The sequence below is a fragment of the Jaculus jaculus genome, chromosome 5, assembly GCF_020740685.1.
Source record: "Jaculus jaculus isolate mJacJac1 chromosome 5, mJacJac1.mat.Y.cur, whole genome shotgun sequence".
Classification (NCBI taxonomy): domain Eukaryota; kingdom Metazoa; phylum Chordata; class Mammalia; order Rodentia; family Dipodidae; genus Jaculus; species Jaculus jaculus.
This window is the reverse complement of record NC_059106.1, coordinates 63,154,838-63,168,223: the sequence shown is the minus strand read 5'-3', so window position 1 is coordinate 63,168,223 and position 13,386 is coordinate 63,154,838.

The following is a 13,386-nucleotide window of genomic DNA, read 5'->3' as shown; positions in this document are numbered from 1 at the left end:
CCCAGAAGTGTGACTGGATACAGAAGCGCTTAGACACACCCTTCGCTCACCAGCCTGAGCTGCTGCCCCCTTCCAGAGTCAGTTCACTCCTGTTGCCACCTCCCAGCTGCTGAGATGAGAGGAGATGCCTAGCCTTTGCTCTGCCATACCATGATGAAACTTCCCCTGGAGACCGTAAGCCGCAAGAAACCAGATCCTTCCATTTGTTTCTCTTTGCTCAGGTCCTTTGTCTCAGCAATGAGAAAGTTACTGCTATAAAGAGCCAATGCTCTGCAACATGGAGGAAGGCTGTCCCCCTTCAGCCCCGGCATGCCCAACCCCTGTAATAGACTCGCCTGGGGCCTCCCTCCATTCTGAAATGGTGGCTAGACTGCCTGGGGGTGTCAGGGGTGTCAGGGTCTGCTCCAATGTGTACGGAACACAAGACACGGTGAGCCACCTGCCGCTTAATAGCCAAGTGACCGAGGCAAGTTGCTAATGACAGTTTCTCCCTGAGGAGGGAGCGGACCTGATTTGTGAGTTAGGATCTGAGAAGAAAAGGGTCTCTGAGGCATTCTGAGAGCCGCTGCTATGCCTGATCCATAGCAGGTGTCTGACAGCGGTGGCTGGCGTGTGTGACACTGCCGCACACAGCAGCTACTAACGCGATGGCCTCCGGCACTTCGTGTGAGGAGCCGTGTGGAAACCAGGCTAGGGAAGAGGCAGGGCCTCACACCCAGGACAGGCTTCCCTACTCCCCCCCCTCACCCAGACTCTCTCCTGCCTGGGCCTGGCTGTGGCCGGGATCACGAGGCCCCTGGCCAGGTGTCTGTCTGCAGCCGCTTATCTGCTCCCCGCAGCCCCGGGACACAACGCCAGTTGCTCCTGTTCCCAGCTTTGCAGCCTGTGTGTAGAGCTGGGTGAGTGGAGCTGGCTCTGGCTGGACGGCCTCAGGCAGGTCTGTGCTGCCTTCACATCCCAGGTCCCCAGCCCTTGGCTCAGGGGACTGGAGCCCAGTGTCCGGGGGTCATGTGGGGGGGTGGGGTGGAGCAGCAGGCCGAGGGGCTCGGGGGCTACTCAGGCTTCCTCCGTTCTAGGCACTGGGTTCTGGGAGAAGGCTTTCTGTTGTTTCCACATTTTTGTTCCTGTATTTCCCTGGAAGGTCTGAGACCCGTGGCAGCTGCCACTCCAGAGTCTGTCCGTTTCATAGAATCGATATTCCTGGGTTTACAAAACTCTAAGTGACTAAGGCTCTGAGACATGCTGGGTCCCTGCAGCCTCTGCGGAATGCCTTAGGAAACGGGTCCCATCCTGTGCAAGCACCCTGCTGGGCCTTGTAGACAGCAGACCATTGCGTTGCTCAGCGCCAACCCCCAAGCCCTGAGGACAGGGCAGATGGGCCAGCACATCTTCATGGACTTTCTCAGTCTCCTGGTATGGGCAGTCCTGAGCTGAACTCCCTTCTCTGGACAGCCTCCCGCACACCAGCCCTGGCCTCGAACCCTGTCACTGCTGAAGCTCTGGCTTCGTCCAGCCTGGTGGCAGAAGGCAGCTGGCAGAACCTCCACCAGGCAGAGGATCCTGTCCGCAGCCTCCTGGCCTCTGTGCCCACCTTGTGTTAGGCCAGAACGTGTGCTTGTTACCCTGGTGGATGGTTATGCCTGTCCTCAACGTGTTCCCCGCCTTTCAGCCATGACCGCCCTCTCATGTTTTCTCACCGGGATCTCTGAGACTTTTCTCAGAATCTATCTCCTGCTGGGCACAGCTCACTCTTCCTATCCTTTCCCAGTCCTCCCACTGTCTGGCAGGAAGGGGTGCAAGTCCACCTGGTGCCTCTCAATTTGAGGTGTGGGTGTGGGGGGGCTAGTGACTGGGTTCCCATGCTCTGATCTGGCATCTCAAGATCAGGGGCCTACACATGAGGAGCCCTTGCTAGGCTAAGTCCAAGGATGGTGACCAGCTTGGTTTCATCATGTCACTCCCCCTCACACCAGAAGAAAGGGCACAAGTCCCAAGTAAACATCTGGCCACTGTCATCCCTTTGGCTCAATGATAGTGACCCCTGCCCACCTTCATGAAGCACTGGTGGCCCTGCTTCCCAGCAGGGCATAAGCCTAGGGACCTGGGAACACGGGAAACACAGGCCACCCTCTTCTGGATCCAAGAGTAAAAGGGTGGACTCTTTGACCACAGCCTGGCTGGGTCCTGCTCTAGAGGGAGCCTGGCACCCCACCGTTCCTGACCAGCGAGATGGGGCTCCTGCAGGCAGGGACACATCTCAGAGCTGCTCACTGAGCGGTGAGCTGCTCTCGGCTCTTCCTGGAGCTGGACCTCAGGCAGGGACTCCTCGTGGGGAGGGGCTCTCTCGAGTCCTCCTGCTCCCTGGACAGTTAATGGGCTGGAAGCCTCCATAATGAGGCTGCTTCATCACTTATGGGCAGAAATGGCTTCACAAGGAGCCCGATGGAATGTGGAGAAGGAAGGAAGCTAGCGTGTCTGGCAGCCCCTGAGAGGCCTAGTAGAACTACCCTCATTGGGAGAGGTTCAGTGAGGAAGAAGGGACCCTCCTTCCCTCAGCATTCTCTCAGGAAAAGGTCCGAGCCATGGAGTGAGAGAGCCATGAGCGATTGTGAGCTCAGCGTTAATGCTGCATGCTGGCCTGCCCTGTGGTGTCCCCGTCGTCCAGTCCCAGAACGTCACAGTTGGCCCCTGAGCCCCCTCTGGCCACCCTCGCCCTGCCCAGCACCTTCTGCAATCAGCTCCTCTCTGGATTCCTCTCCTGCTACGTCCTCCTTGCCGTGAGGCCTTCGTAACTGCTGCACTCCTGCTGCCATCCCTCCGCCCGCCTGCGCTCCCTCAGCCTGAGTCCTCCAGTCCCAGCCCTGGTCTGCACTGCGACACTCAGCTCCCCGTCGCCCAGCCACGGGGCGGGCTCTGCATCAGTGTTTGTCCAGAGCGTGGGCACAGCTGTCCCCAGGCAGAGTGAACCGAGTGCTGACTGTGGGCCAGGGCTGTGCTCAGCTCCTTGCAGACATCAATCGGTTAACTGTGGGGAGGGTGTCTTCAAGAATGGGCTGAATGTCCCTCAACTGATGAGTGGATAATGAAAATGTGGCACATTTATACAATGGAGTTCTACTCAGCGGTAAAGAAAAATGAAGTTATGAAATTTGCAGTAAAATGGATGGATCTGGAAAGGATTATACTAAGTCAGGTAACCCAGGCCCAGAAAGCCAAGCGCTACATGTTCTCCCTCATATGTGGATCCTAGCTACAGGTGATTGGGCTTCTGTGTGAGAAGGAAAAAAACTCAGTAGCAGAGGCCAGTAAGTTAAAAAGGAGATATAAAGGGAAGAGAAGGGAAGGGAGGAGGGTACTTAATAGGTTGGTATTGTATATATGTAAGTACAATGATTGAGATGGGGAGGTAATATGATGGAGAATGGAATTTCAAAGGGGAAAGTGGGGGGTGGGGAGGGTATTACCATGGGATACTTTTTATAATCATGGAAAATGTTAATAAAAATTGTGAAAAGAAAAAAAATAAAAAATAAAAAGACAAAAAAAAAGAACTATCAAAAAAAAAAAAAGTGGGCTGAGCTCACACTTGAGGCCAGGCCCACTGCACGTGAGTCCGGCTCTGCATTTCTTGGCCACGTGACCGCCACTGTGTCACACAAGCTCCGCCTGCCTCAGTTCTCCCAGGGGAAATAGCATAACGACAGCACCTCCCCCGTGGGGTCATACTAAAGGTTAAACAAGTGAGTCAACGTGGATCGCATGCACATTTGAGTACATATACGTGCACATGTTGAGCCCAGGGTCTGGCATTGCTAAGTAAAACAGCATCAGTGTTTGCTCCCTCCATGTTTTGCCGCTGAGGAAGTCTTTCTTATCCCCTCAGCTTTCTCCTATGCCAGCAAACCCAACTGGACCTGGGAGCTCAGATCCATTCTCAAATGGTCGTTTGTCATTGAGGAATGTAGGCGCTCACCATGGAGAAATCGGTTGTAATGCTATGTGCTTGTAACACTGAAAAATAGCATGTCCCCTAGCCTCAGCCAGAAATTCTATGACTCTTCCAAAGAAATCTGGAAAGAAAACATAAAATCAAAAAGCACAGGAAGAGGCTGGAGAGATGGCTTAGTGGTTAAGGCATTTATTTGCCTGTGAAGCCTACACAATTATGTTTGACTCTCCAGGTCCCACGTAAGCCAGATACACAAGGTGACACACGTGTGCAAGGTTGCACGTGCACAAAAGGTGGCGCATGTGTCTGGAGATTGATTGCAGTGGCTGGAGGCCCTGGTGTGCCAATTCTCTCTCTCTCAAGAAAAAAGAATGCCAGTCTGTTGGGCTTGCCTGAAAATAAAAGCACAAGAAGGACAGCAGCAGGCCAAGTGTACTGCCAAGAAAGAGGATTTGAGAGAACAAAGCAACCAAGAGAAGAAGCTCAAAGCCTCTACAAAAAAGAAAAAAAAAAATGGAGGCATTCAAAGTACTGCACAAAAAATAATAAATAAATAAATAAATAAATAAATAAATAAATAAAATAACACCTGAAAAGGGATAACCAAACCTGAATCTACAAAGGGAGTATCTTCTTCAAAAAATACAGAAAAATGTTAAAGGAAAAGTTTTGTCCTTTAAGAGTTAAAAATATCCTCTGACTGTTGGGTCATTTTAAACAAGTGGTAATAAGTGTCTCCTGACAGTGTACTAAGTGTGTTGACATAACGACTGCTAAAAGGCAAATACTTGCATCTTGTGAAAGAAAACATTCTATCTATGCTTAGAGTATGACTTACCATTGATTTATTTGCCTCTAGTGTAGGTTGAACCTTCTATAGGGAATAGACTCAAGCATGTAGTACTTTGTACCCTATGGTATTTACATGGCATAAAATATTTTGAAAATACAAAAAATAGCAAGTGATATGTACTAGTCAATACCATAACAAAGCCCTAATATGCAGAGATCCACCACCCCAAGTATAAAAGATCTCCTGTGAGAAGTGCAATACCATGTGCAGTAGGGGCTGAGGAGAGACATCGTGGGTGGAGTGCTTGCTGCACAAGCACAAGGACCTCAGCGTGATGCCCAGCACCCAAGAAAAGAGTGAGGCATGGGGGCACGTGATTGCAAAACCAGCGCTGGGGAGGTGGAGGCAGGAAGATGCCAAGGTCTTGCTGGCTGGCTAGTCTAGACAAATCCGTGAGCTCTAGGTTCAGGGGAGACTAAGTCTCAAAACATGGTGGAGAGAAACAGGATGAGCCTGTGAACTCCTGTCTCCACACACACATACACATGCACTCACACACACATGCACTCACACATGCACGGGTACTCACACACACATACACATGCACTCACACACACATGCACTCACACATACACGGGTACTCACACACACATACACAAGCACTCACACACACATGCACTCACACACATATACATATGCATTCACAGACACACATACATGTGCATCCCCCCACACATATACACTTGCACTCACACACACATGCACTCACACACACATATACACACACATACTCAAACACACTTATACACATTCACCCCCCACACATATACACATGCACTCAAACACACATATACACACACATACATATACTCAAACACACATATACTCAAACACACATATACACATTCACCCCCCACACATATACACGTGCACTCACACACACACATGCACTCACACACATGCACTCGCACTCACACACACATGCACTCACACACATACACGTGCACTCACACACTCATGCCCTGACACACACACATACACATGCACTCACACACACACATGGACTCACACACACATGCACTCACTCACACACACACACTCCCACACACACACTCCCACACACATGCACTCACACACATGCACATGCACTCACACACACATGCACTCACACAGTCATGCACTCCCACACACATACACACATGCACTCACACACACATGCACTCACGCAGTCATGCACTCCCACACACATATACACATGCACTCACATACACATGCACTCACACACATGCACATGCACTCACACACACATGCACTCACACAATGCATTCACACACATACACATGCACTCACATACACGTGCCCTCACACACTCATGCCCTGACACACACATACACATGCACTCATACACACACACTCACACAGTCATGCACTCACACACATGCACTCACACACACACATGCACACACATACACATGCACTCACACACACATATACACATGCACTCACACACACACACTCACACAGTCATGCACTCACACACATGCACTCACACACTCATGCACTCACACACACATGCACTCACACACTCATGCACTCACACACACATATACACATGCACTCACACACACATGCACTCACACACATGCACTCACACACTCATGCACTCACACACTCATGCACTCACACACTCATGCACTCACACACACATATACACATGCACTCACACACACACATATACACATGCACTCACACACACACACATACACATGCACTCACACACACATATACACATGCACTCACAGACACACATTCATACACACATACACATGCAGTCACACATGTACACACACACCCTTATACACATGTACACATGAACTCACACATATACCCATGTGCTCAAACACACAAGAAATCACACACACATATACGCATGAACTCACTCATTTAGATGCATGCACTCACACACACATATGCATGTATGCACAAAAGTGGTCAAAATACTCCAAGGGAACTTTCCAATAGATATGATGTCAAATGGACATGTGACAAATTGGGCATTACAATTTAGAAGGGGCATATGACATAAAACATCAAGATAGTTTGTTTTCTCTAAAATGGCTAGAATTACTCAGACCAGTCAGCTGAGTGCTGAGGACAGTGGAGGGACAGAAGATGAAATCCTCTGCTGCTGGGAGCATAACCAGGCACAGCCACCTTAGAGAAACAACTTGGCCGCCTCTGCTAGACATGTGCTGCCTGTGACTTAGAGCCTCCAGCTATTTTCCCCAGAGAGAAACATGCATCTGTAAACATGTCACTTACAAGCTGTTTCATTTGCATCAACCCCAAATTAGTAAACACTCAAAATGCCCATTTTTCCAGGCCTCTCTTGGGACACTAAACTACTGTCATCAATGAATGTGCATCTGCTCAGCTGCCCGCTCCTTTTCCAGCCCCCCCCCCCCCCCAGGACCAATCACCGTGCCTGTGAGAAGTAAAGACTTGGCTCGGCTCGGCCAGGTCTCCCATCCCCGAGCCTGCGACAGTGCATGTTTCTTTCATGAACAACGAGAAGAGGAGGCTGAGCAGAGGGTCCCGAGGAAAATGGCACTGGGTGGGCAGAACTGTGATTTGTTGGTGGGTGGGGGCCAGGTTAGGAGCTGAGGTAGAATCTGTCGGGACCACCCAGAGCCCTTCCTGTGTCATCCAGCTCCTAGTGGCTCATGGCTGGATTCCCAGCTGAGGGGAGGTGACTTCAGACCAGCTGGAAATGTCTGCAGATTGCAGACATCTGCTCTCCCTGGACCACCTGTCGCTAATCCCTGGCTGACACGGGGCTACAGAAGGCCCAGCTCACTGCCCACGTGTGCCAGCCACGAGGTGCCACGCCAGTTCCAGAGCTCCCCGTGGGCTCAGGCTGTGGTGGACCCCAGCCGGCCCTGCCTCCTGCACTTCCCTTCGGAGCGAGCACTTCAGTCACTAAGCCCCAGGAAGCCCCTTTCAGGCTCTGCTTCTCGGGAGCCCTACCTCTAGGGGCCCACTCATCCCCACTGACACACTGGTGCTGCTCTTCCCTGCCTGGGGCAAAACTCCTTCCTCACCAGCTCTGACGAGGACAGTGGGACCTCTGAGTCCTCCCTCAGGCCCAAATTCCTGTCACCGTCCCCTGTCGACCCTCCTCACTTGTGCCGTGGCTCCTTAGGAAACTCACCATGCAACCTGCTCCAGGTTTGGGTAACAGAGAGGGAAAACGAGGCTCTCCCGGGCAGCCTGTGTCTGTTGGCCAAGGCCACATCACTAGACAACCAATATAAACTTCTTCAAGTCCATGCAGATGTACAGAATCAAGCTGATGAATACATTTCCCCTGCTGAGGTCTAAGACCACAACGTGGGCCTTTTCTGCCCTGTGGTGGGCGGGTTAGCAGGCAGCAAGAAGGGTTTGTCTTCACAGTGACAGCTCATTAATAGATTTATGAAGGGGAAGATGGCTGGGTCTGTGTAAAAGCACTGCTTTGCATTTCTCTTCTTTTCAGCACATGGTTATCTTCTGCACCAAAGGTAGTACAGAGGTAAACGAGGCTCCTCTCCATCTGCTCAGACAGGAATGCAGCTACATGCAGGAGAAGGCAGCGCGGCACAGGGGCTTCCTTAGCCAAGCTACAGAGCTGCTGGTGGCTGGGAGACTTGTCTTAGAGGCTTGACTGGGGCTCAGGAGTGCCCTGGGCCACAGGCTGGTTGGCATGGGAGGGGCCGCTCTGCTCCCCAGGATGAAGTATCTGGGGCTGGGGTCAGAGCAGCCTTGGGTTTCTTGACCCACCCATTTTCTGGGCACCTCCCACATGCTAAGAGCCAATTTCTTTTCTGTTTTGTTTTTTTTTTTAATTTTTTGTTGTTGTTTTGAGGTAGGGTCTCGCTCTGGCTCAGCCTGACCCGGAGTTCACTCTGTAGTCTCAGGATGGGCTTGAACTCAGGGCAATCCTGCTACCTCTGCCTCCCTTAACTTTTTCTTTCCTTCCTTCCTCTCTTTCTTCCTCTCTCTCTTTCTTTCTTCAGACAGGTTACCTTGCAGCCCAGAGTAGCTTTGAACTTGCTGACTAGCTGAGGATGGCCTTGAACCGCTGAGCGTCCTGCTCCCACTTTTTAAGTGCTGGGGTTACGGGCGTGTGCTGTGCCAAGTTTAGCTAGGGACTTTTTGTAAAATTTAAACTTCACAGTGATCTGGTTTTAGACCCATTCTACAGACACAGGGGTGGGGGCATTCAGCTGGGTGCAGGCCATGGGCTAGAGGCAAACGGAAGGTACTTGGGCAGCTGTGGAAAGAGACCTGGAACACACTGGGTGGCTGGGCCCAGGGCCAGAGGCAGGCTTGGAATTTCATTTTTGTCCTGTGGACTCAGAATTTTCTTTTATATCTGCTCGCTATTTGTTGCTCCATGGTGCCTGTTTCTGGGGCTCAGCTTCCCCATCTGCGATATGGGCTCAGGCATCATATAGGGTGAGTGTAAGTCTCGTACTGGCATGTGTGCTGACGAGAGCAGCCCTGGAACAGAGGTGGGGGATTGGCATGAAGAGGCAGATAACAGGGACTCAGTATCTCCAAGAACGAGAGGCCTCTGGTCCCCAACACTATGCTCAACTAAGATGTGGTGAAGGAGCTGGTTTTCCACTGGCTGCACAGGGCATTTCACAATGCCTGATGCCCTAATCACTCTCTGACCCTCTCCTTTGGCACAATCCTACAAAAGAAGACTGTCTGGCATAAAATGGCCTGGATATCCATGACCTCACAGTGCCTGACACTACCTACACAAGACCATCATAAGAGGAGGAAAAGATCATGACATCAAAATGAAAGAGAGACTTATTGAGATGGGGAGGGGATTTGATGGAGAATGCAATTTCAAAGGGGAAAGGGGGGGAAGGGAGGGTAATACCATGGGATATTTTTTATAATCATGGAAAATGTTTTAAAAAATTGAGAAAAAGAATATAAAATAAGATTTTTTTTTTTTTTTAAGAAGTCTGTCTGGAGTTCCTGCACTCAGGTCCAGCCAGATGCCTTCCTGGAAGGCTCGTGCCAGGAGTCAGTGTGATGGTCTCCGAGGGCTTTTCTGGTCTCCTGGCTTTGAGTTGCCCAGAGTGTTTTCAGGCAAGGGGCTTGGAGGAGAAGGGAAAGGTACAGAGCAGGCAGTGATGAGAGCTGGTGGCAGCTGGCACCGCACAGATGAAGCCAGGCAGAAGCAGCTCCAGCCCCTGTGACTTAGTGCAGGCCCGGCAAATGTCTCCGTGGCGGCCGGGTGCTAAGTGTCTTAGGGCTGGTTTGAGGTCCAGAGAGCACACGAGAAACCTGACATAACGCGGGAGTCTGAACGAGCCAAGAGAAGATGCGTCTCTGTGTTTCCTTAACTGGCACAACCCAGAATGCATTCATCAACTCCGAAGCTTGAATTTGGTATCATCCACATATCACGCAAGACTGTTCTCTTACTTTATAAGTCATCCAAAAAAAAAAAAAAGGTAAAAAATCCTGACTGAGGAGATGTCTCAGTGGATAAAGCACTTTCTGTGTTGGGCTGGAGAGATGGCTCTGTGGTTAAGGTGCTTTTGCCTGCAAAGCCTATGGACCTGGGTTCGATTCCCCAGGACTCACATAAAGCCAGATGCACAAGGTGGCACATGTGTCTGGGCTGTGTTTGTGGTGTCTGGAGACTGTGGCTCCCTCTCTCCCTCCCTCTCTCCCTCTGACAAATAAATAAAGATATTAAAAATAAAGAAAAATCTTGCTGTGTAAGCCTAACTACCTAGTTCAGATCCCCCAAACCCCTATAAAGCTGGACACTGTGATGGGCATCTGTAATCCCAACACAGCTACAACAGGAAGGGAGGCAGAGACAGGAGAATCCAACAGAAATCTGCGAGGCAGCTATGGAGCTGTGAATGACGAGAGACCCCACCTCAAGTGAGGTGAAAGGCAAGGACCATAGACACCTGAAATTGTCCTTGACTACACACGAGTCCCACTGCACTCGCCCGCCGGCATGCACCCCCCACCAAAAAACCTTGTAAAATCCCATTCCTGATCATGAGCCATATAAAGACAGGCCACAGTGTGTGCCCATGAGTTCTTGCTCCCAGTCCCACGCCTGCAGCCCTGGGCGGATGGACAAGCTCTAAACCCTTTTTTGCATGGCGCGATGCCCAGCTCCGCCGGTAGAGGGCGCTGGAGGAACACTGCTGAGAAGCGAAGATTTTGCGTTGTTTTTTTTTTTTTTTTTTCTGCTGCTGCATCTTTGGTCCCATGGGGTGACATGCAGTGGAACCCTGCCTCAGCTGTGCAGCCAGACCACCGGGCTCTTGGTGACCTTACAGCCCATCCTGGGACAGGTGACTGTGACCCACCTGCTGTCTCCTTCCTCAGCACTGGTTACACCATTCTTGGTTTGCCCGTGGTATCTGCACACCAGCTCCAGGCGGACACAGCCAGCCTCGCTGCCATCCAGGCGAGGCACCCGTGGACCTCCACCATGGTCGGAGCCCACTTTGGGGACAGTCCTTCCTGGGCTGCCTTCCTCATGATCATGTGCTCAGCCTGCAAGCCAGCCTTCCACGGCTTAACCATTCTCTATGTTAAACACCCCTTGTTCAAATCACTGTGTGGTGTCTGCCTCTCTCCGCCCCCCCCCCTCCCGTCCCCATAGGTGCAGGGAAGGCCCCAGACACTCCAAGGAAATCAGGGTCACCAGCACCCAAGGAGGAGGCTGGTGGCTCTGCACTGTCACGGAGAGTGTCTGTAACCCGGGACTGCACTTTGCGCTCCTGGAGAACAGAGCCTGAGCTGCTCTCCGGTGGGGGTGAGTGATGAGGTTCAGTGCAGCGAGCAGCCGCGGGTGAGGAGCTGCTGCCGGACCGTCGGCTGCCCGTCCTGTGTCTTGAGGGGTCAACAGGGTGGCGTGGGAAGGCCTGTCGTGCCACAGGACCTGCGGAGAGCGGGACTTACAGCACCACCTCTCCCCACTCTGTTCTTCCCTGGGAACCCCCTTCTACAGACCCCTCCACGCCTCAGTTTCTTCAAGTCCCCTTGGGCCCCACAGCTTCTGGGGTCTGTGACAGACCCTGAGCCACATTCAGACCCTTTCACCTTGTGTGTGTGATCACCATAGCCAGGACTTGGATGAGGAAAACAGGAGGGTGAGTATTGAGGCCACATAGCTCTGATCTGCCCCCTAATGGTTGTGGCTGCACAGGTCCCCTTCAACTAGAGGCCTCCAGCCATGAGCCAGGGTCTCAAGAGTGGACAAAGCCCTCACCAGGCTGCCTGACACGCGACCTTGAGGCTCACATGGCTTCCTCTCCAGTAGCACTCTGATGGAGGGAACAGCAGTGAACCAGACAGCCAAGGGCCCAGAAGTGGGACCTCCAGGACAGAGCCAGAGGTGGGAGCCACTGTGCCTTGGGTCTGGGGTTTGGCCCTGTACATTGCATAGTGACTCCAAGCCTTAGACAGGAGAGCTATTCCTGGTCTAGGTAGCTCAGGAGCCTCTTTCCCTGTTCTTTGAGGTAGGAGTCCCCTACAGCACAAAGGAGCTCAGGTCAGAGACAGGGAAGCTAGGCATGCTGGATTAGTTTCAATAGCCTCCTGATGCCAAGCCTGTGTCCACCTTCATGGCCAAGTTGGTGGGCTCTAGTTTTCTCTCCCACAGTGGCGGTGCCCCAGGACCCCAGTTCAGGAGCTGCTGATGCTGGTCTGAGTGGAGGGGCCATGGCTGTTTCCAGAATTCCAGCCCCTTCCCCTTCCTATCCTACATGTCTCTCCTTCTGGGACCCGAATGTTTTTCTATAGAAACCAAACCTGACTTGCAGGATGCCCTGCTCAGAGCCCTGAAGATGCAGAGGGGGTTTGGGAAGAGGCCATGGCAGAGCAGACACATCCATTAGAAGAATGGATGGAGGAGAAATGACTGATCTGTTGTTTCCCCCTCCTGCTGTTGTGCGTCTGAGCGAGATGCCTGAGAAAATGTCTGTGGGCATCCAAGGCTGCTCCTGCCTTCCTTGCTGTAATTAATATCCCACGGAAAAGTTATGCTCTGCTGAGCGTCCGTCTGCCGAGGCCTTGGCCTCATGGGCTTTGTCTCTGGGGATTGAAGGTCCATTTAACCACTGTGGGGAGGGGATACAGGCGTCTCTGGGGATGGATTAACCACAGTTAGCATAGCAGACAACACTGCCAAGGAGACATCCCCCAGCCCCCCCCCCCAGGCAACAGCAGGATGCAGCTGAGCTGGAGGAGGGAAGTCTGTTTCTCCAGGCTGGCGGAAGGCAAAGAATGATGGGAAATCCAAAGTCAGTTCAGAGACAGGTGTTAATGCCAAGGCTTTTAGGAAGGATCCAGCCCAGCTAGCAGGTTCACCAGGCCTGAGAGGAGGGTAGTGGAGGCTTCAAGGATGGCTAGATTGCTCCTTCAGGTGACTAGGTCCTGAGAGGGTGAGCTAGGTGATGATAGGGAGGGGGCATAGAATCTGTGGTCAGGACCCCACATTTTAATGTTAAGAGGAGCCTGGAACTCTTGTTCCAGTGTCCTCCTCATGGAGATACAGAGGTGGGGTAGAAGTCTGGATGCTTCTTTCTCTCACAGAGAGAACTCT